The sequence below is a fragment of the Ornithorhynchus anatinus genome, chromosome 2 (genome assembly GCF_004115215.2).
Source record: "Ornithorhynchus anatinus isolate Pmale09 chromosome 2, mOrnAna1.pri.v4, whole genome shotgun sequence".
Classification (NCBI taxonomy): Eukaryota; Metazoa; Chordata; class Mammalia; order Monotremata; family Ornithorhynchidae; genus Ornithorhynchus; species Ornithorhynchus anatinus.
Window position 1 is genome coordinate 110,755,408 of NC_041729.1, and position 8,303 is coordinate 110,763,710.

An 8,303-nucleotide genomic window follows, 5' to 3' on the forward strand; every position below is an offset into this window, starting at 1 on the left:
TTAAGTGACTTGCACAAAATCACAGAGCTGATAAGTGGCAGAGCAGAGATTAGAAACCAAAACCTATGACTCCCAAGCCCATTCTCTTTCCACTAAGCCACACTCCTGAACAAGGGAATTGTTCCACCCATAGTGGGTGAACACAAACTCAAACTTCGGGTTGGGAAAGACTGTCTAGAGGCCCACTGAAGTGAAAAAGTCCTGAGGTTCATACTTCATTCATTCAATAGTATTTATTGAGCGCTTACTATGTGCAGAGCACTGTACTAAGTGCTTGGAATGAACAAGTCGGCAACAGATAGAGACAGTCCTTGCCATATGACGGGCTTACAGTCTAATCGGGGGAGACAGACAGATAAGAACAATGGCAATAAATAGAGTTACGAGGAAGAACATCTCGTAAAAACAATGGCAACTAAATAGAATCAAGGTGATGTACGTTTCATTAACAAAATAAATAGGGTAATGAAAATATATACAGTTGAGCAGACGAGTACAGTTCTGAGGGGATGGGAAGGGAGAGGGGGAGGAGCAGAGGGAAATGGGGGGAAAAGAGGGTCAAGCTGCGGAGAGGTGAAGGGGGAGCGGTAGAGGGAGTAGAGGGAGAAGGGGAGCTCAGTCTGGGAAGGCCTCTTGGAGGAGGTGAGTTTTAAGTAGGGTTTTGAAGAGGGGAAGAGAATTAGTTTGGCAGAGGTGAGGAGGGAGGGCATTCCAGGACCGCGGGAGGACGTGGCCCAGGGGTCGACGGCAGGATAGGCGAGACCGAGGGACGGTGAGGAGGTGGGCAGCAGAGGAGTGGAGTGTGCAGGGTGGGCAGTAGAAAGAGAGAAGGGAGGAGAGGTAGGAAGGGGCAAGATGATGGAGAGCCTTGAAGCCTAGAGTGAGGAGTTTTTGTTTGGAGCAGAGGTTGATAGGCAACCACTGGAGGTGTTTAAGAAGGGGAGTGACATGCCCAGATCGTTTCTGCAGGAAGATGAGCCGGGCAGCGGAGTGAAGAATAGATTGGAGCGGGGCGAGAGAGGAGAAGGGAGATCAGAGAGAAGGCTGACACAGTAGTCTAGCTGGGATATAACGAGAGCCTGTAGCAGTAAGGTAGCCATTTGGGTGGAGAGGAAAGGGTGGATCTTGGCGATATTGTGAAGGTGAAACCGGCAGGTCTTGGTAACGGATAGGATGTGTGGGGTGAACGAGAGAGACGAGTCAAGGATGACACCGAGATTGCCGGACTGAGAGACGGGAAGGATGGTCGAGCCATCCACGGTGATAGGGAAGTCTGGGAGAGGACCGGGCTTGGGAGGGAAGATGAGGAGCTCAGTCTTGCTCATGTTGAGTTTTAGGTGGCAGGCCGACATCCAGGTGGAGACATCCTGGAGGCAGGAGGAGATGCGAGCCTGAAGGGACGGGGAGAGGACAGGGGTAGAGATATAGATCTTCGTGTCATCTGCGTAGGGATTGTAGTCAAAGCCGTGAGAGCGAATGAGTTCACCAAGGGAGTGAGTGTAAATGGAGAACATAGTCAACCTCAAGCTGTATGTGAATCAGAAATGTAGTGTTGCAAATCAATCAATGGTATTTATTGAGCCTATACTATGTGCAGAATAGTGTACTAAGTATTTGGGGAGAACAATACAACAGATTTGGTAAGCATGCTTCTTGCCCCCAAGGAGCTTACAGTCTAGAAGGGCTGACAGATATTTAAAAAAAAAGTGGATATGTACATACTTGTTGTGAGGTGACTATCAAGTACTTGAAAGATACAGATCCAAGTTTATGGGGACACAAAAGAGAGAGGGATTAGGGAAAAAGAGGGCTTAATCAGGGGAGGTCTCTTGGACGAGATCTGAATTTTCATAAAGGCTTTGAAGGTGGAAAGAGTGGTGGTCTGTCATATATTGAGGGTGAGGTAGTTCCAGCCAGAATAAGGATGAGGGTAAAAGGTCAATGATGAAAGAGATGAGATTGAGGAACAGTGAGTAAATTGGCATTAAAAAAAATGAAGTGTGCAGAATGGGTTGTAGTAGGAAATCAAAGAGCTAAGATAGGAGGCACTTGCTGATTGCATGTTCTAAAGCTGTTGGTAAGGAGTTGCTGTTTGATATGGAAGTGGATGGGCAATCACTGGAGGTTCTTGAGGAGTGTGGAAATGAGGACTGAATTTTTTTTAGAAAAATGATTCAGGCATCAAAGTCATGTAAGGACTAAAGAGAGACAGGAGGCAAGGAGATCAGCAAGGAGGTGATGTGGTAATCAAGACAGGATATGATAGGATCTTGGATCAACATAGCAATTTGGATGGAGAGGAAAGGATAGATTCTAGTAATGTTGTGAAGGTAGAACCTATAGGATTTCATGAAAGACTGAATGTGTGGGTGGAATGAGAGAGATGAGTCAAGGATAATTCTAAGGTTATGTGCTTGTGAGACACAGAGGATAGTGGTGTTGACACATTGTTGCTAAAGATAGAAAGAGAGGGTTTGGATGGGAAGATGAGAAGTTCTGTTTTGGACAGGTTTAGTTTGTATCAGTGGGAAATCCAACCCGATGTCATAAATGCAGGAGGAAATGCAAGATCATCGCAGAAAAAGAGAGATGTCAGGTCTGGAGACATAGACTTGGGAATCATCCACGTAGACATGGTAGTTAAAGCATTGGGAAGGAATGAGTTCTTTGAAAGAATGGATGCAGGTAGAGAATAGAAGGGAAAGTGAACTGAGCCTTGAGGGAACCCTACAGTTAGAGGGTTGGAGGGAGAGCAGAGGCCTGCAAAAGAGACTGAAAAGGAACAATCTGAGATATACAAATAGGAAAGGACAATGCCAATGAAGCCAAAGTTGGATAATGTTTCCAAGAGAAGGGGATAATCCACTATGTCAAAGGCAACTGAGTGGTCGAGGAGAATTAGGATAGAGTAGAGGCCATTCTATTTGGCAATAAGAATTTTATTGGTTAGTTTAGAGAAAGCAGTTTCTGTGTAGTGAAGGGGGCAGAAACCTGATTGGAGCGGGTAAAAGAGAGAATTGGAGGAGAGGAACTGGAAGCAGCATGGCCTAGTGAATAGACCACAGGTCTGGGAATCAGAAGGACTTGGGTTCTAATCCCAGCTCTGTCACCAGTCTGCTGAGTGACTTGGGCATGTCACTTAATAATAATAATAATAATGGCACTTGTTAAGTGCTTACTATATGCAAAGCACTGTTCTAAGCGCTGGGGAGGATACAAGGTGATCAGGTTGTCTCACCTGGGGCTCACAGTCTTCACCCCCATTTTTCATTCAATAAATACGACTGAATGAATGAAATTTGAGAAAGTTGAATAAGGACAGGAGAAGGAAAGGACTGGAAAGGAGTAGGAGAGGTTGTAGGAAGGTCATACAAAATGGTTTAAATTTTAGCAATGAAGTATGTGGTCAGGTCATTAAGGAAAGAGATGAGGAGGCCGGTGGATGTTGGGGAGGAATTTAAATGTCTGAAACAGTCAGTAAGGTTAGAGTATTGGCAGAGAGAGAGGGCAGAATTAAAGTAGGTGAGGATAAAGCTTAGAGAGACAAGGTCAGCCTAGTGTCTGTCTGTATTTCTACCAGTAGGGCTCTGCAGTTTGAGAACAGGAACAAAGAAAGGTACTGTAGAGGTGAACCAGAATTGCAGACTAGTGTATGGCATCAGCAGAGGTATAAGGAGGGAAGGGAGTTGAATGTAAGCTCCTTGTGAGCAGGGAATGTGTCTGCTTATTGTTGTAATTGTTGTATTGTACTTTTCAAGCACTTACTATAGTGCTGTGCACACAGTAAGTACTTAATTAGTACTTAATAAATACAATTGAATGAATGAAATGAAGAGGGTGATGTTTAGGATGTCAATTTCTGCATTAAGAGAAGGTAGTTTTAGTAGTCCCCTCAGCACTGTAGTCCCCTCAGTACTGTACTCCCCTCAGCACTGTACTCGTCTGCTCAACTGTATATATTTTCATTACCCTATTTATTTTGTTAATGAAATGTACATCGCCTTGATTTTATTTAGTTGCCATTGTTCTTACTAGATGTTCTTCCCCTTGACTCTATTTATTGCCATTGTTCTTGTCTGTCTGTCTCCCCCAATTAGACTGTAAGCCCGTCAAAGGGCAGGGACTGTCTCTAACTGTTGCCAACTTGTTCATTCCAAGCACTTAGTACAGTGCTCTGCACATAGTAAGCACTCAATAAATACTATTGAATGAATGAATGAATAGTTTTGAGGTGGAGATCAAAAGAGGCATGATGACTTCAGAAAATTTAAAAGGTTCAAAAGATTTGTTGTCTCTGTGGGGCAACAGGGCAGGTTTACAGGTAGTGGGTGTGTGGGAGAGAAGCCATGTGAAGAGGAATGTGAAAAAGAGATCAAAATGGTTCAGAAAATTGGAGGATGTGCCGAGGGGTGTAGATGAATATGTCTAGTGACTGGAATGGGTGAGAGACAGAAAATATAGCCTTCAAAGGAAGGGATTGAGGAAGTGGGATGGTGCAAAAGTGGCATTGGGAAGCAAGAAGAAAAGCAATTCCTCTCTTTTTCCAAGTGAGTTTGGGGAAGTAAGAGAAGATGACCATATGAAGAGAGTGGCAGGGGAGAAAGTGCCATCAGCATGGTGTGGGGCTGGGAATGAGAAAATCGTGGGTTCTAATCCCAGATCCACCACTTGTCTCCTCTGTGACCTTGGGCAAGTTACTTCTTTGTGCCTCAGTTACATCATCTTTAAAATGGGGATTGAGACTGTGAGTCCCAAGTGGGACAGGGACTATATCCAACCCAATTTGCTTGTATCCACCCCAGAGCTTAATACAGTGCCTTGCCATAGTAAATGTTTAATGAATATCATAATAGTTATCATTATTATTTAGGGAGCCAGTTTTCATTGATGAAGAGGAGGAGGAGTCATTGGGTAAGGAACAGGTCAGGGATTAAAGGAAGCTGTCCCATAATGGAGCAGGAGTTCCACAGGTCAACATGGCTGAGGCTTTGGGAAGTGCAGGGGGAGGGGATGATATGAGTGGCAGGAAGAGGTTGGAAGGGAGTGAGCTGATAGGGGCTAATGCAGATAGAGGGGGATGAGGGGAAGCACTGGGGAAAAAAAGACAGAGATGGAGCAGGGTACGGAGTTGGGGATGGCATAAGGGGTGGGGAAGGGTTGGATGGGAGTGAGCTGAGGAGATCCAACAGGTGATGAATTGGATGATGGTGATAGGGGCTGGGGCAGGGTGACCAGAGGAAGGGGACTTGAGGACATGGGGTAGCTAAGGCCTTTAAGAAAGAAAGTCTGGAGCTGCAGCAGCCAGTTGGGATCATCCAGTGATAAACACAGGTTCCTCTTTGGGTGGGGGCCCATCAACTCCCAGCTAAGGAAATCTCCAGAGGGAATATTCAAATGTTAGGTGGTTAGCGGCTGACCAGAATAAGTGAACAAACCCTAGTTAGTGGTTAACTGCTAGTGAGCGATTGTTAACACATTGGTGATAGTTGGGTTGATGTGCAGAGTCCTCTTTGTCCTTTCTCCTTGGTGCATTCACAAGTTTATATCTTTTCTGTAGTCTTTAGATCCCTGTGTGTGCATGTGTGTATGTGTGTGTGTGTGTGTGTGTGCGCGTGCATGCGGGGCTGGGGGGTGGCAGTGGGAGACAGGGTTAGGGTCAGTAGGAGGGTTTGGTGTTGCTTCTCTTGGCACGGGCTCAGGTCCTTGACACGTAGGTGAGGGGTTTGGGGGGTCTGGGGAGAAGGGTCTCTGTCCTATCCCTACAACCTCAGGCTCTGGAGCACAGAGGTGGGGTCCAAGGGGACCAGCATCCCCTTGCTATGGTGTGGCCTCAGACTCCACCTGTGTGGGGAAAATGGAGGACCAGCGTCCTTCCTCATCAAAGTGTGGTCAAATCTACATCTCCTCCCCTGTTCTCTCCTCTTCCCTTCAGGCTCATATCTCCTCCTGCCTACAGGACATCTCCATCTGGATGTCTGCCCGCCACCTAAAACTCAACATGTCCAAAACTGAGCTCCTTATCTTCCCTCCCAAACCCTGTCCTCTCCCTGACTTCCCAGCCACTGTGGACGGTACGACCATCCTTCCCATCTCACAAGCCTGCAACCTTAGTGTCATCCTTGACTCAGCTCTCTCATTCACCCTACACATCCAATCTGTCACCAACGCCTGCCGACCTCACCTTTACAATATCACCAAGATCCACCCTTTTCTCTCCATCCAAACGGCTATCATGCTGGTACAAGCTCTCATAATATCCTGACTGGATTATTGTGTCAGCCTTCTCTCTGACCTCCCTTCCTCCTGTGTCTCCCCACTCCAGTCTTCATTCCGCTGCCTGGATCATCTTCCTACAGATACGCTCTGGGCATGTCACTCCCCTCCTTAAAAACCTCCAGTGGTTGCCTATCAACCTCTACAAGAAACATAAACTCCTCACTCTTGGCATCTAAGACCTGCATCACTTTGCCCCCTCCTACCTCATCTCTCTTCTCTCTTTCTACTGCCCACCTCGTACACTCTGCTCCTCTGCCGCTCACCGCCTCACTGTCCCCGTTCATACCTATCCCGCTGTCAACCCCTAGCCCACGTCCTACCACTGTCCTGGAATGCCCTCCCACCTCACCTCTGCCAAACTAACTCTCTTCCCCTCTTCAAAGCTCTACTGAGTGCTCATCTCCTCCAAGAGGCCTTCCCATATTAAGCTCCCCCCTTTTCCCTCTGCTCCCCCTCCACCCTCTGCTCCTCCCCGTCCCCCTTCCCCTCCCGTCAGCACCGTGCTCATTTGTATATATCATTTATTACCCTATTTATTTTGTTAATGAGGTGTACATCCCTTTGATTTATTTATCATGATAATGTTGTCTTGTTTTTGTTTCGTTCTGTTTTGCTCTGCCATCTGTCTCCCCCAATTAGACTGTGAGCCCTTCATTGGGCAGGGATTGTCTCTATCTGTTGCCAAATTGTACATTCCAAGCGCTTAATATAGTGTTCTGCACATAGTAAGCGCTAAATAAATTCATTCATTCAATAGTATTTATTGAGCGCTTACTATGTGCAGAGCACTGTACTAAGCCCTTGGAATGTACAAATCGGTAACGGATACAGTCCCTGCCCTTTGACGGGCTTACAGTCTAAGCGGGGGAGATGGACAGACAAGAACAATAGCAATAAATAGAATCAAGAGGATGAACATCTCGTTAAAACAATAGCAAATAAATAGAATCAAGGCGATGTACATTTCATAAAAAAATAAATAAGGTAATGAGAATATATACAGTTGAACAGACGAGTACAGTGCTGAGGGGATGGGAAGGGAGAGGGGGAGCAGCGGAGGGCAATGGGGGGAAAAGAGTGTTTAGCTGCAGATAGGTGAAGGGGGGGCGGTAGAGGGAGTAGAGGGAGAAGGGGAGCTCAGTCTGGGAAGGCCTCTTGGAGGAGGTGAGTTTTAAGTAGGGTTTTGAAGAGGGGAAGAGAATCAGTTTGGCGGAGGTGAGGAGGGAGGGCATTCCAGGACCGCGGGAGAACGTGGCCCAGGGGTCGACGGCGGGATAGGCGAGACCGAGGGACGGTGAGGAGGTGGGCGGCAGAGGAGCGGAGTGTGCGGGGTGGGCAGTAGAAAGAGAGAAGGGAGGAGAGGTAGGAAGGGGCAAGGTGATGTAGAGCCTTGAAGCCTAGAGTGAGAATTTTTTGTTTTGCGCGGAGGTTGATAGGCAACCACTGGAGGTTTTTAAGAAGGGGAGTGACATGCCCAGAGCGTTTCTGCAAGAAAATGAGTCGGGCATCGGAGTGAAGAATAGACTGGAGCAGGGCGAGAAAGGAGGAAGGGAGATCAGAGAGCAGGCTGACACAGTAATCTAGCCAGGATATTACCAGAGCCAGTAACAGTAAGAAAATACGAATGGATGGATGGATGGATGGATGGATGGATGGATGGATGGATGGATGGATGGATGGATGGATGGATGGATGGATGGATGGATGAATGAATGAATGGTCTCAGGCCCTCGATCTGCTGAAGGAGGGGGTAGGGTTGTGGGAGGGGAGTAGGTGACCATCCTCTTACCTCGATCCCAAGCCCTCTGAGTATGGAAGAGGGATAGGAGAAGTCAATGTACCCTTACCTTGGCCCAGGACCAGGTCTCCAGTTTGCAAGGAAGGGGGAATGTGGAGGAGTCAGCATGCCTTCCCTTAGGTGTGGCCTCAGACCCCAACAAGCCAAAGAACGGTTGGCAGGGGGAATTCTTTTCCCCAGTCTCAGGCTCCAGAGCTTCCCCCTCTAGACTTTGAGTTTGTTGTGGCCA